Source organism: Tamandua tetradactyla, chromosome 16, assembly GCF_023851605.1.
Source record: "Tamandua tetradactyla isolate mTamTet1 chromosome 16, mTamTet1.pri, whole genome shotgun sequence".
Classification (NCBI taxonomy): domain Eukaryota; kingdom Metazoa; phylum Chordata; class Mammalia; order Pilosa; family Myrmecophagidae; genus Tamandua; species Tamandua tetradactyla.
Genome location: NC_135342.1, coordinates 47555895 through 47570450, shown reverse-complemented (window position 1 = coordinate 47570450; position 14556 = coordinate 47555895). Strand labels below are relative to the sequence as shown.

The window sequence follows — 14556 nt, the reverse complement described above, 5'->3', positions numbered from 1 at the left end:
CACCAAAAGGAAAGCTGGAGGTTAAAATACAGTGAATCTTGATATGGACAATGTCCACGATTAACTGTTCAAATATAAAAATTCTTTCATGAACTAGAGCAAATATATGACACTACTGCAAGGAGTTAACTAATAGAAGGATATATGATAGGGAAAACATATACCTAATGCAAACTATGGACCATAGTTAACAGTAATATTTTAATACTCTTTTGTCAACAGTAACAAATGCATCATACTAATACTATGGGGTCAATAATATGGGGGGATAAGGGTTTTGGGGCAATTTGGGTTTTCTTTTTTATTTCTATTTCTTTTCTGAAGTAATGAAAATGTTCTAGAATTTATCTCGGGGATGTACGCACAATTATTTGATGATACTGTGAGTCAGTGGCAGTGTACTTTGGATGGGTTGTATGGTATGTCAATATATCTCAATAAAATTGCATTAAAAAAAGTTTATCTGGAGCTAACTTCCTCACTGACACTCTATCTTGGTACTACTTTAATTACAATACAGCTTCTCAGACTAAATAACTTCAATTATCTTATCTTTAAGTTCACTGATTTTTTCCTTCTGCAAGTTCCAATATGCTATTAAATCCCTCTAAGAAATTTTCTATTCTGAAATACTGGATCTTCAATTCTAGTATTTCTGTTCAGTTCCTTTTTATAATTTCTATATCTTTAATAAAATTCTCATTTTATCCATAAATCATTTTACTGATATTCTTTAGTTCTTTCAGCTGTTTTAAGACTATGTTTTTAAATTCTTTGTCTGGTATGTCCAAAGTCTAGTCTTCTTTGTTGATGGCTTCTAAGGTTACATCTCGTTTCTCTTGATGGCCCCTCATTTCCTGTTTCTTTGTGCGCCTTAATGTCTGAAAACTTCCCAAATTTGACAAATATTTATTGCATTTTTACTGTGTGCCATGCTCTGTTCTAAATTCTGGAATACAGCTTTGAACCAGACAAGGGAGCACCTGTCTTCCCGAAGCTCATAATCTGGAGGGGAAGTCAGAAAATAAACAAGTAAACCAATAAATATTTACTTTTAATACATAGTTCATCTATATAAACATAATATTTCTATTCTCAAATGTTGCCATGCTCTACCCTCCACTCCTTTTTTTACTGTGGTTATACATATATATATATATATATATATATATAAAACCACAAAATTTTCCATTTAACCATTATTAAGTATACTATTCAGTAGATTAATTAATTACATTTGCAATGATGCGCAACCATCACTACTATCTATTTCTAAAATTTTATCACTACCCAAAGCAGAGACTCTGCACCCTTTAAGCAGTAACTAACCATTCCCCCTCCTCCCAGGTCCTCATAATCTCCAATCTACTTTCTGTCTCTATGAATTTGCCTATTCTAGATATTTCATATAATTGGACTCATACAGTATTTAGTCTTTTCGTGTCTGGCTTTTTTCAATCAGCATACAATTTCCAAGGTTCATCCATGTCATAGCATGTATCAGAACTTCATCTTTTTTTATGGCTGAGTAGTATCCCTTTGTATGGATATACCACATTTCATTTTTCCATTCTGCTGTTGACGGACACTTGGGTTGCTTCTACCATTTCTAGCTACTATGAATAATGCTGCTATGAACATTTGCGTATAAGTAACTGAATCTAGGAGTGGATCTATTGGGTCATATGGTAATTCTATACTTAAGAATTCTGAAGAATTTGCAAACTGTTTTCCATTCCATCCTCCTTTCCATTTAATATAATAGGCTTAAGGAAAGAAGACCCACTGACAATAATGGATATTTTGACAGAAAAGCTCTTCAAAAGGCATACTGTCCAATCGAGTTATATTTAAACTCCATACAAATGTGTACCTACAATCTGATTATATTTAAACTAGGTGAGATGTGTCCGTAAATATTTCTGCAGATTATGCCTCACCTTCTGTTAACAGGTTGACAGTTTACTGAGTGACTGATTTGTGCTGTACACTGAGAAGAATACGAGAGAGGAATAGAAATCCAGTTCCTGCCTTCCAGGAGCTCATGGAATTTATTCAAACAGATAAACAAGTATAGTGAGATAAAAGCTAGGGAAGGGTATACAACACTGAAGCTGGGAAATTCAGAGAACTTCACAGAAGAGACTGCATTTGAGGAAATTATTGAAAGAAATGTAGTTTTCTAGGTGCCAGTGGAGGAAAACCAGTCCGGATAGAGAATTGCAAATGTAACAGCACAGAGCCACATGTATGTTCAGGGCACCACACTATTACAGCAGAAGTGTAAGTTGTGGGGATGGGGTAGAGAAAAGAGGGTTAGCCTCAGACAATAAATGAGACTGAAATAATAGGAATTTTATATGGCAAGCCCAGAGGTCTGAATTTTAATGTATAACCAGTTTCAAATTTCTGAGAAATTGTAAATAGTGAAATGTTATGGCCACTTTACATGTTTTAAAGATGGCAAGGAGAAACTTGATGGAAGGGAAACCACAGGTAGAGAGTTGAGGGCAATAAAACAGACCTGAAGATAAAGAGGAAAGAAGGAAAGACATTAGGAGAAAGGCTGGAACTCGACAGCCTTCTAGATGAGGAGCAGGAGAGAGAGAGAGGCACTGCTCCCTTTAACTGGAACGGCTTTCCCCGACCTGGGCGTTCGCCCTCCATCAGTTCCTCCAGTGAGAACTCTTTCCTGACAACTCAAATAATTCTTTACCTCCTTGCACGGCTTTACTGTTATTTCTAATATCATGAACTCCTTAAAAGTAAATATTTATTGGTTTACTTGTTTATTTTCTGACTTCCCCTCCAGATTATGAGCTTTGGGAAGACAGGTGCTCCCTTGTCTGGTTCACAGCTGTATTCCAGAACTTGGAGCAGAGCATGGCACACAGTAAAAATGTAATAAATATTTGTCCAATTTGGGAAGTTTTCAGACATTATAACTTCTTCAAATATCCTTCTGCACACTTCTCTTTCGTCTCCTTCTGGGACTTCCATAGTACACAGAGTAGTATGTTTGACGGAATTCCACCAGTCTCTTAGACTCTTTTACTTTTTTTTAAAATTCTTTTTCTTTCTGCTTCTCAGACTGAATAACTTCGATTATCTTATCTTTAAGTTCATTGATTTTTTTCCTTCTGCAAGTTCCAATATGCTGTTAAACCCCTCTAAGAAATTTTCTATTCTGAAATACTGGATCTTCAATTCTAGTATTTCTGTTCAGTTCCTTTTTATAATTTCTATATCTTTAATAAAATTCTCATTTTATTCATAAATCATTTTACTGGTATCCTTTAGTTCTTTCAGTTGTTTTAAGACTATGTTTTTAAATTCTTTGTCTGGTATGTCCCAAGTCTGGTCTTCTTTGTTGATGGCATCTAACGATGGCCCCTCATTTCCTGTTTCTTTATGCGCCTTAAAATGTTAGTTGCAGGGCTGGCCACGGTGGCTCAGCAGGCAAGAATGCTCTGCTGCCATACCAGAGGACCCGGGTTCGATTTCCGGTGCCTGCCCATGTAAAAAAAAAAATGAATAAATAAATAAAGAACTTGATACAGGGTAAAATCTTAGATGTGCGTATATCAATCTGATCTTTAAAAAAAAAAATGTTTGTTGCACATGTACATTTTAGTATTTAAAGTGTTAACTCTGGAATTTAATCCCTGAGATGTCTGCATTTTACATTTGTATCCAGCTAGTTATATAAAAATTTCCTTTAATGCCAGGAGCTAACAAAAACAAACAAATGCAAAAAACCACCTTTCATAGTTTCTGCAGAGCAGCTCAGTGTCAGCAGGTGCTCTGCTTCAGAATTAGACCTACCACTGGATCTGAAGAACAGCCCTAAGTGAAAGTACAGGGTCTTCCCAAGTCTTTTCTGAGCATGAGTCTTGTCTTGGGCATGCACTCATGGCCTTAGTAATTCCCCCATTTACAAGGATCCATTTGTCCCCTATTAAGAAAAAAAAAACTTTCCTCCCACTCCTAGGTGGTCTATTGTACATCTTAAAGCTAGTAATCCTTCACTCCAGGCTTCTGCAATTTATTTCTTACTCTTATTTAGCTGTCTGCAGGCTCTCTCTGCATGCAAAGCAAGTCCTGGGATGGCAGGTCAGAGACAAGTATCCTGGTTCAGTCCATCAGGTATCCTCCAACTAGACTGGAACAAGCATACATGCACCCTGTTGTGCACACAGCGATTATTCTGCTCCCTCTAGAATGCGGACCAGACAGACACTTGCACTGAGAGCTGGTTATACACCAAGCCAGGAAGGGGGTGAGAAAAGGCTGGCAAGGTTCCCACAAGTTTTTCCTATCATTTTTAAGCTGGCTTTTCTTGATTCAGTGCTCAGCCTTTGTTTTCTAGAACTCTGAGAAAGATGGCTCTATCAGTTTTTGCTAGTTATTCAAAGATTTTGTGGGGGAACAGAATCCTGGAACGTCTCACTACACCACCTTAGTCAACCATGCTCAATAGACATTTGTTGAGCGAATGAATGAATTAATGGGAAAGAGAAAGAGAGGCCAGGCTACTTAGATCTGTGACTTGAGCACTATACTAGAATGTGCTGTAATTAACTAAAATCAGTAATGTGGGAGAAAAAAAGACAAAGCACAAGAATATACTGTACTGAGTTCTGGAACATCTTTTCAGTCGAAGCATAACCTTATGACTACTGAAATCTCTCCTACTAACAACGAATATAAAAGAAAAAAAGGACAAAAAGACAATCAGGGAGTGCCTCCTGTGGGCCTACAGTACTTCACAAAGCCAAGAACTCCAGATATCTGTTACCGGACAAAGGCCATGGATTCTTTTGCCCAACGTGCTCAATAACCAATTCTTGAGACACTGGAGTTTCAAAGTGAAAAAGAATTTACTGCTAGGTGCACAGTAGGACAGCAGATGGCTTACTGGCCCAAAATTTGTCTCCCAGAACTGCAGTAATTCTGATAGTTTTATTAGAGAAAAAGATGGGCAGGGTTTATGACAATGAGCACAGTGGCCCCATATGATATAATCAGAGGTGATCTAATTAATGAGCACACACAGATTGATTACACACTTAGTCACAGAACATATGTAAGAAAATGGTGGAATGAGGTATAGGTGACTTGTAGGTTAAAGTCTAATTTACTGTGCATGTCAGACAGGCCCACTTTGGTTAAATCCAGTTTGGTTATCAAGATAATTTTGGACTTGGGGTGGGTTAGTTCTGGGCTGGCCTAAGACCTTTCATTAATAAACATCAGGAGCTGCCTTTAGTGACTATAAGACTCTAAAGTTGAAACACTGGACAACTGGGTACAAATGAAGGTAAGTCACAAGGTTTTTATATCACAGGGGCAGAAGATAAGTGCTACACAATCATTAACAGAGATCAAGGCAGCTATATTACAATCTGGAGATTTCAGGTATTTCCCTCTGTCTACAATATACCAGAAGGTAAAAAGGGCTATCTATATAATGATTCAGCAATCAAAATCATCCCTTAAATCCTGATTCACACATCATCACCACAACATTTCAAAGTAGCAAAAAACATTACCCTTATTTTCTGCACATGAAGAAGCTGAGACTGGAGTGGGGGTAGGGGGTTAAATGACTTGCCCATGCCGACACAGCTGGAAAAAGGCAAATGCAAATCTAAAACCCAGGTCTCCTAATTGCCACTCCACCCACCATACAAAGCTAGAAGCAAACCAAGTTTAGTTACCAAACTTTTCATATAATTGAGGAATATTATTAGGCTCTCCCTCATCCGCTACTTCAGGATGCTTTTCAATCCAGAGTTTTGAAATCACAAGAAAAAATGATTTCATTGCCATATTTTTCGATATCTAAAAAACGACCTCTGATCATAGCCAGTTAAACTTCTGTGTTTAAACTTCTTTCCCATGAGAAAAAAAAGTCTTAAACGAGGTAAGAATCACTCACCACCAATATCCTCCCTTCATTATTATTTTAAATTTCAATTCCTCCTTCACAAATCACATAAACTGACCTTCCTCCCCTTAGAAGTATTACATAAAGACCAAAGTAAATGTTTCATCCTGTCAGCTAACCCCAGGCACCACTGGGCTAGCATCTAGTCCCTTAAACCAATGGTTGAAAGCTGATAGAATATGCAAGACAACTCTGAAAGTATAACTGGCAGAGCTGCTCAGATCTAAGTTGTGCTATTTGAAACTAAGACCACAGGAGACAACAGTTCACTTTTTTTACCGTGGTAACAGATTCAACCTCTTGGCCCTGTGAAAGTCATCTGAATATATTTAGCCAAAAGAAAAAAGAAAAAGAAGAAGGAGGAGGAAAGAAAGGAAAGGAAAGGAGAGAGAAAAACTTCCTATTTCCTGATTGAAGATATATTCAGTACTCTGATTTCTTATGCACATTTAATCATCCTGCTGACAGCCTTGGAAGTTAAGTAATATGGACTGCTGCACAGAGGTTTCAGACCTTGATGGAAACCAATGGCAGCCTCCTTTTGACAGTCAAATAATGACAAGCACGTTGCAGGCCAATGCCCGTCATTCACCAATATCTCCAACCTGCCCCAAATGCTCCACAGCACTAAGTGGAGGGTCAGAGGTTAAGCTCCAAGAAGCCAGCAATGAAGGGCAACTGTCATGCACCACTGCCTATTGTGAAGCAGCAAGGAGTGGCTGTCTTCTCAAGAACATGCAAAACGTTCTCATTCTGTCCAGGCAGAGACATATCTGAAGGTCCTAAATGAGACCATTGCCAATTCATGAAGCTCCAAAATGACAGCATGCCATTCAAGCTGTCTCAGATTTTACTTTTTTTCTTCTATTTCAAATCACAAATGCATGCAAAGTATACAGTTAAGCATACTTTTCAGCCATGGTTTTAAGCATGCTATGTTTTTAGACAAATACATAGTTCCAGACACATACATACTCTCAGAAGCTAAAAAAGGGAAGAAAATGCAAAATTTATTTATACTTCTTTAAGGAGCTTCTAACAAGGTATATAATTCAAAATGGCACAGAAAATCCCAGGTGCCAGTTTTCTAGAAAAGTTGTTAAGTGTCTACAAAAAGAAAATAATCCTAGAAAGGAATAATTTAATCAAAATATTATATTACTATGAGAATATAAGGATATTTATAGCCATATATGTGTAGAATTTTATATAATTAGAGTAATATAATTTTAAGTACACTGTAATTCATCACTACATTTTGTGTTAGAGTCTTGAAAAATGTAATACATAAAAGACTCAGAGTTCATTATATAACACAAATACATCCTTATAGAATTCTACGTTTGGGCTCTCATTTCTTTTTTATGTTGTGGAATCATATGAACAAAGCCAAGATACCCTATTGTTAAAGCTTCTATGTACAGAGATCAACTAATTGCCCTATGCTCTAGCAAAAAGAACATAGTTTCTAAAATACAGCTGCAGATAACCAAATATAACTTATTAAATTATGAGCACATATAACATCCTACTCTTGGGCAAAACCAGAAATTATGGTGCATCAACCCAAATTACTATATAGTCCCCATCAAGAGAAATATCACAAGCCACAAGCACCCATTCACATACTATTAGGTCAGCTGCATAAACAACTTGTGGTTCAACATAAAAGTAACTAAACAAACATTCTGCTATATAAGACGCTTGATAGGGATTTGAATATGAAGTGACTTTCTTTCCTGAAGTATAATTTGAGAAGGAAAATCCTTACCCAATATTCAGACACATCTGGTATATAAAATCACAAAGATGGAATTCAGAGACAGGAACTTTATTCCCCAAGTCCGTGTATTTTGGACTTGGATTGCATAGCTCAAAGCTTAATATGAGCTGATACAGGACAAACAGAAAGAAGTACACCTTTAGATACCAGATAGCCAACTAATGGCACTCATATTCCTAAGAGAGAATGCAGAACAAAAAAAATTGCTGCAACAAAGTCTCATCTGATTAATCAGCACAGATATATAATGAGTAACAAAAGTAAACCAAAAACTTAGGAGAGGCAGATCCCTGAGCACATCCCAAAAAAACACATTACATACATAAGTTCAATTACTGAAATATCAGTCATATTACTGAAACATCAGCAAAGCTTATACTACAGGAGAGAGTGAGTTTGGTATCTGAATCTGTGGTTCTCAATCTCAGATTCAGAGAGCCAGGCTAAATTCCCTCCTCAGGACTTCCATGATTTTTCATCTTTCCATGCAAGTGATATACAGGAGAGAATGACTGGCCATCAACCTATGACCATAAAACTTATCCTTTATTTTCCTTTTTCCAATATCCTACTGGGCAGAAATAAAGGTAGATTGTAAGAAAAAGGCAAGTAGACACATTTTGGGTTTGATATGAACAGTCAAGAGGAAGGGCTAGTTCTCGCCTCTGATTTCTCTAGCCAGGACATAGTAGATACTCAATAAATGTTTGGGATTGAATGAATAAAAGAACTCCTCAGTACTCCTTGTAAAACTGTCGCTGGACTGATGGACAATGGAATGCATCAGAATGGCATTTCTTAGAGAGAAATGTATTTGTTTCATATCCTCAAAAGATAAAGATGACAACTGATGTGTTTCACATTTCCTATTCACCAACTATCACCCCCTCCCACCTTTCCACATATCCCAAATGTCAATTTCTGTATCTAAAAAGTTATTTTATATGTACATATAAAAGATTCAGAAAGATTGAAAAAAATGTTGCTGAATTCAGCAACATTCAAAAGCAGCCAAGTTAGTGACTCCTGCTATTTCTATGTTTCACAGTTCAGAGGAGATGAGCAGAACTCTCAGAAGTGGGATGAGGAATGGATAATGCGGCCTCAACAACTGTATCCTGATATTTGTTCCAAGGTCTGGTAGCAGCCAAGAGTCTCATCAGACACAGACCAAGGTAATTCTCCTTCCTCTTACCATGTGGCTTCTTGTTAAGTCCTCAGTGCTTATGTGTTCATAGCTCAAATAATTTGAGAAACATTTGCTAAAAGCCTCTTCAGGGGATGGAGGAAAGGAATTAAGCTAAATGGGGTGTTGCTCTTCTCTGTGCCTAATTCTATAAGCCAAGATGCTTCACTGAAGTGCTTAAGTGCTTTGAGATCATTAGAAGTATAAGCTGACTCAAGAAGGTGCCCTGCTTTCCTCCTTTCAGCTGAACAATAGCCAGACATCCTCATTTTACCATATTCATTGCGCATTGAACTGTTCAGTGCAAGGATAAACCAGGTGCCTCCAGGTCATGAAATAATACTAAAAACTTTATAATCATTCATTGATTTAGTTTTCAGCATACTATATCACTTGAATCCAATGGGGAGTATAAAGAACTATTTGTGAGGTCAACCATGGTACAGACAGATGCTGACATGCTATTGATGGTTAGGTAGAAAGAAATTGCTAAATACAGCAGATCAATACCTCGTTTCACTGTTACAGCTTTCTGCAGACATAAAATATATATCTTTACAGCTACAAAAATAATAATAATGAAAGCGGGAGATAAATGCTTCCTTCAAGGTAAACTATTTGATTAGCTAAGGGCAAAGGTGGCAGCAGCAGTTACACTAAAGTAACTTTATAGTGTTAAATAAAAACAGGAGAAAGAGCAGTAGATGAAATGGCAACAATGAATCGGGACACAGGGGGTGCAGAAATAACTTTAAAAACCCAGTGATAGGTAAAAGGCCCCCAAAATCTAAGATTTTCCTTGAGATTTATTCTACCATGCAGTTAAGCACAAAACATTTCTGAACAAAATACTTTCTATTGTTGGTGGAGAGGAAATCAAGAGCTATGGATAAATAAACGCTCTATAAGGCAAAAAAAAAAAAAAACACAGCAACTTTGAGGTTCACATATGCTTCCATTTGACAAGAAATGTTGAGAGCCACCTTGCTAGACATATAATATAAATTTATAACATGATTCTTGGCCTGAGGGATCTTATAATCTCCCTAGGGAAAAAAGAATTACATAAAACACTAATAGGTATAAGCGATAATAAAATGCCAAATTTAATATGACCAAACGTCAACATACAGTACCATACACTAGTGAGTGACAGCACTTACTGTTGGTACCCTACATTTTTTTACATAAGAAATAAGGTCAGTAAGTAAAGCGATGAAAGGAATAATCCTCAAAAGCTTCATGAAAGGGGTAGGACTTCAGATGATTCCTCAGGGATTGATGGATCTAACATAACGTCATCAAATTACTTTTCTATTTCTCTGAGATGAAACTTTTTGCAAATCCCCATAATTTGAGTTGAAAAACAACCAAACACAATCTAGCAGCAATTATTTGAGATATGAAGTCTCCTAGGAATCTTTAAAACAGCATAAATGATATTTTTGTTTTCAAAAAGTTATACCTCTTGTTTTCTGCTGCAATAAACTGTTAAAAAAAAAAAAAAGAGGGTGGTGGGAGGATGGCAGGGAAGAGGAATGGGAGGCCCTGCATGTTCACACATACTCAAACAGCCAAAATGCTGAAACGTTTGTGGTTATCTGAAGTCCTCCAGTGAACAGTGTTCTACAAGAGACTACTTAATACTTATACAGGAAAATATTTTCTTAATCTGCATAGTGTTCAGCATTTCAAGAACAATCTCTTAATCTAAAACTGACCTATTAGATGGCATTCATTTCCCCGAAGAACAATTAAATAAAAGGGAGGTTGATACAATATGGATTATAGCAGTAATTCTTTGATTATTCCCATTTCACAATGATCTTTTCCCATTTGCTGCCAATTCTCTGTATCATTCCTTCATAGCAATCAACAAAATAAATTAAAAATAAAAATAAATCTCAGTGTAAGAGGAGCAAAGAAATTGAAATAAAGGGAAGGAATAAGCTTATATTTATTTTTTTTCTACAAATAAGAATTTTTAAATCTGCTCTAATATTTATAAAAATGAATAAATCTTTATCCACTATGTAATTTTTTATTTATAGCAATTATGCTATGTTTATTAGTCTGCACTTTGGGAAGAGAAGTGTCTCCAACCTTCTTTTAGAAAGGAAATGGGATTGAACCAAAAGGTTTAAGTCCTCAAGCTATGCATATACATTTCACTAAGTGTGTGCTGATGAAGCTGTGTAAGTCACCCAAGTAAACTGAGACAGCACCATGGCTGGATGCAGGGCTCCTATGTACACTCAAGGATCACTCAGTAATGGTGTTTGAAAAGTGAGTCTCAAAAGACAATCAATCAAAAAATATTTACTGTATGTCTACTGTCAGCTATGTTTTGGGCTAGATATTTCACAGGATACTATATATATATATTTTTTTAATATATACATATAATATATATATTTTTTAATATATACATATATATATATATATATATATATATAAATTTTTTTTTTTAAAGATAACTTCTGCTCCAAAGCACTGGGTAATTTCTATGGGAGGGAAGGGGTGGTGAGGGAGATAAAACAAGAAAAGCCTTCTATTTTAAACCACATTTATGTCCATATAACATTGGTACTGTTTAAGTTTTGTTTACATTCATTATCTTTTTTAACATCTCATATGAAGCAGGAAAAGAATTGATAATCATCCCCATTTTACAGATCAAGAAAGATCACACAGATTGAGGAAACATAACTATACTCAATACCTCCAGTAAAGAACCGTAGAAGTCTACAAATTTAGTGAACCTGGTCCTGGTTAATCCCTGTGTGGTGTGTCTGTGGGGAGAGGGGGTTCCCTTAAGAAACATTCGTTTAATGCCTACTGTGTTCAAGATTACGCAGACACTGGGATTACAAAGATAAATAAAATATAGTCTGTTAACTTAAGAAGGGAGGAAGAAATTGAAAAATAATCACAGTACTGAGTGATACAAGCTACAAAAACATGTAAAATTACTATAGGAAACAGAAGAGGGAATTATTTTAAAAGTTTGAAATGCTTTTCATATTAAACAAAAAAAGAATGAAGATAAATGAATGAAGTTTTCATCTCAAAAAGTTAATAAAAGAACAACAAAAGATGTTTAAGCAAAGCAAGAGGAAGGAAATAAAGATAAAGGCAGTAATTAAATAACAGCACAAAAGAACAGATTTCATATACAAAATCAAGAACTAGTTTAATAATAACAGAAAGACTACAGGCAAATGTAATCCATTTTTATAGACAAGAAATGGATACAGAAAATTAGAATTAAAATGGAGATATAAAAAGTGAATAAAGATTTTTAATGATAAAACTAAGCACAGCACTATCCTAGTCAACCAGAGAATGCTGTGTTCGATGCCATGTCAATTTCTAAGAAGCCTAAACACCAAATTGAATCAAGAAGAAAATCAAATAGATATTGGAAAACTTGTCCAAAAATTGTTTCCTAATATTTTCACCCATTTTATCTCCCTCTTTTATTAGCATATCCCCACCAGCCAAAAAAGCTTTATTACATTTTACTAGTTGTAGTTTGAATTATGACCATAACATAATGTGCTTAAATGTGTTCCATGGGAAGACTCTGAGAGACCACCTGGGAATACCACTCTCCAACCACCATATGAATCACTGCTACAGCCCTATCTTACTTTCCCTAGTGAAATACTAAAAAGTTGAAGTTAGCAGTGTGTTAACAGTTCAATATAATGTGACCAAGTAGGAAGTAACCCAGGGAATCATTATTAGAAAGTCTATTAATAGATTATTTTCTATCAATAGGAGAAATAAAGACATTGCCATCTAAACAGATGTCAAATAAGCACTCAATAAAAATTCAACCTCAGTCTCTGAAAATAAAAGTAAACTAAGAATCAAGATTACTGCCAACTACCATTACACTTAATACTAGAATCCCAAAGCATAACTATTAAAAGTACAGCTATCTGCTATCACCACGACCATTTGGAGATTCTAGACAATGTAATAACACAAGAAAAAAGGGAGGGAAGAGTGTAATTTTCCTGTTAGTAACAGGAAAAACAAAATTACATTTGCAGATAAGATTATCTACCCTAATATCTACCAGAAAACCCAAGAAAATCAACTAAATAATACTATGGTGGCCAAGTACAAAAATAACGTACACACACAAACTTTCTTATGTATCAGTTAAAAAATGTAATTTTAAAAGATTCCATTTGCAACAGTAACCAGAAATATAAAATGCTCAGGAATAAACCTAAAAATAATAACTAATAAAATTACAAAACTTTCTAGAGGGTCACAAAAGAAAACAAGACAACATTGCTGAATGAGAAAAATTAATGGCATAAATATCTCAGTTCTTCCCAAATTAATTTATAAATTTAATGCAATAACAATAACATCAAAGGTTTGGGGGTACATGAGAGGTGGTGAAAAGTGATTTTTAGGTTTATCTGGAAAATTCTTCAGTTGTTCTTCTCAATGCAAGAAAAAAGCCAAGGAACTTTTTTTAACAAATCATTATGGGAGGGGTGGAGTTCAATGGTAGTTCAGTGGTAGAATTCTCACCAGCATGTGGGAAACCCAGGTTTGATTCCTCATCCATGCACTTCTCCAAAAAACAAACAAACAATAGCCAAACAAACAAAAATTCAACAAACGGTGCTGCAATAATGGCTTGGAAAAATAATGAAATGACCCCGCTTACAAGATACAAAAAAAAAAATCATTATGGGCGTCTTACATGCCAGATATAGATAGATAACACAAAACTCTGATAACTTAAATGGTGTTTCAAGAATAACAGATAAAACAAAGGAACAGAATAAAAATCCCCAAAGCAGATCTGAGTATCTTGACATTCAAATCAGTGAGTAAAAAATAAGTCAATAAATGGAGCTGAGATAATTGGTTAACCATTTGGGAAGAAAATGTTTGATATCTACTCCATACCATATACCAACTAAATTTCAGATGCGTTTTAAGAATTACACGTAAAAAGAAAACAAAAACCAAAAAGAACTAGAACAGCTATTAATCTGATACTGGGAAAGGAAAGGTTTTCCTATCTACATTTATAGATAATATAGATAAATATATATTATTAAAAGGCAAAACTTTTGAATAACAAAAATATAAAACAAAGCAAAAGGCAAGCAACAAACTAGGAAAAATACTTCCATCACATGATTAACAAACAATAAAATCCTTAATTTATTAAACATTCTCATAAATTATTAAGGAAAGACAAATGCATATTAGCAACATGAACAAAGGACATGAATAAACAAAACACAAAAGAACTACATTTGGAAGGAGGGACTCCAACAATTTACTTAGAATTAAGGAAATACAAATTAGTTCCAAAGTGAGCTCCTACTTCTCTTCCAAATTGGCAAGTATTTTTGTTTTATGTCAATTCCCCATGTTGGAGAAGATGTACCAAATAAGCATTCTCATGCATTGCTTAAATGGAAATTGGCCTCACCTCTCTGGATGATAAAATGACAAAGAGAACCAAAAATCTTTAAAATGCTAGCTAAGCAACTTGCCTTCTTTCAATTCATCCTATGGAAATTAAAAGGAATTTACACAGAGATTTATGTGCAAGAATGTTTACTTAAGGGTAATTTATAACAGCAGGAAAAA

The 14556-nt window shown here is 35.3% G+C and overlaps 2 protein-coding genes across 5 annotated transcripts in view; one reads left to right on the top strand and one right to left on the bottom strand.

Moving 5' to 3' along the window:
- Positions 1 to 14556, top strand: part of RPGRIP1L (RPGRIP1 like) — a 161689-nt gene that overhangs the window by 7197 nt on the left and 139936 nt on the right. For both annotated transcript variants that reach the window (XM_077132453.1, XM_077132452.1), the window contains exon 2: positions 8782 to 8908. The gene's annotated coding sequence lies outside the window, so the exon portion shown is untranslated. The remainder of the gene's footprint in view (positions 1 to 8781; positions 8909 to 14556) is intronic.
- FTO (FTO alpha-ketoglutarate dependent dioxygenase) overlaps positions 1 to 14556 on the bottom strand; it is a 434084-nt gene that overhangs the window by 392942 nt on the left and 26586 nt on the right. The window lies entirely within an intron of this gene.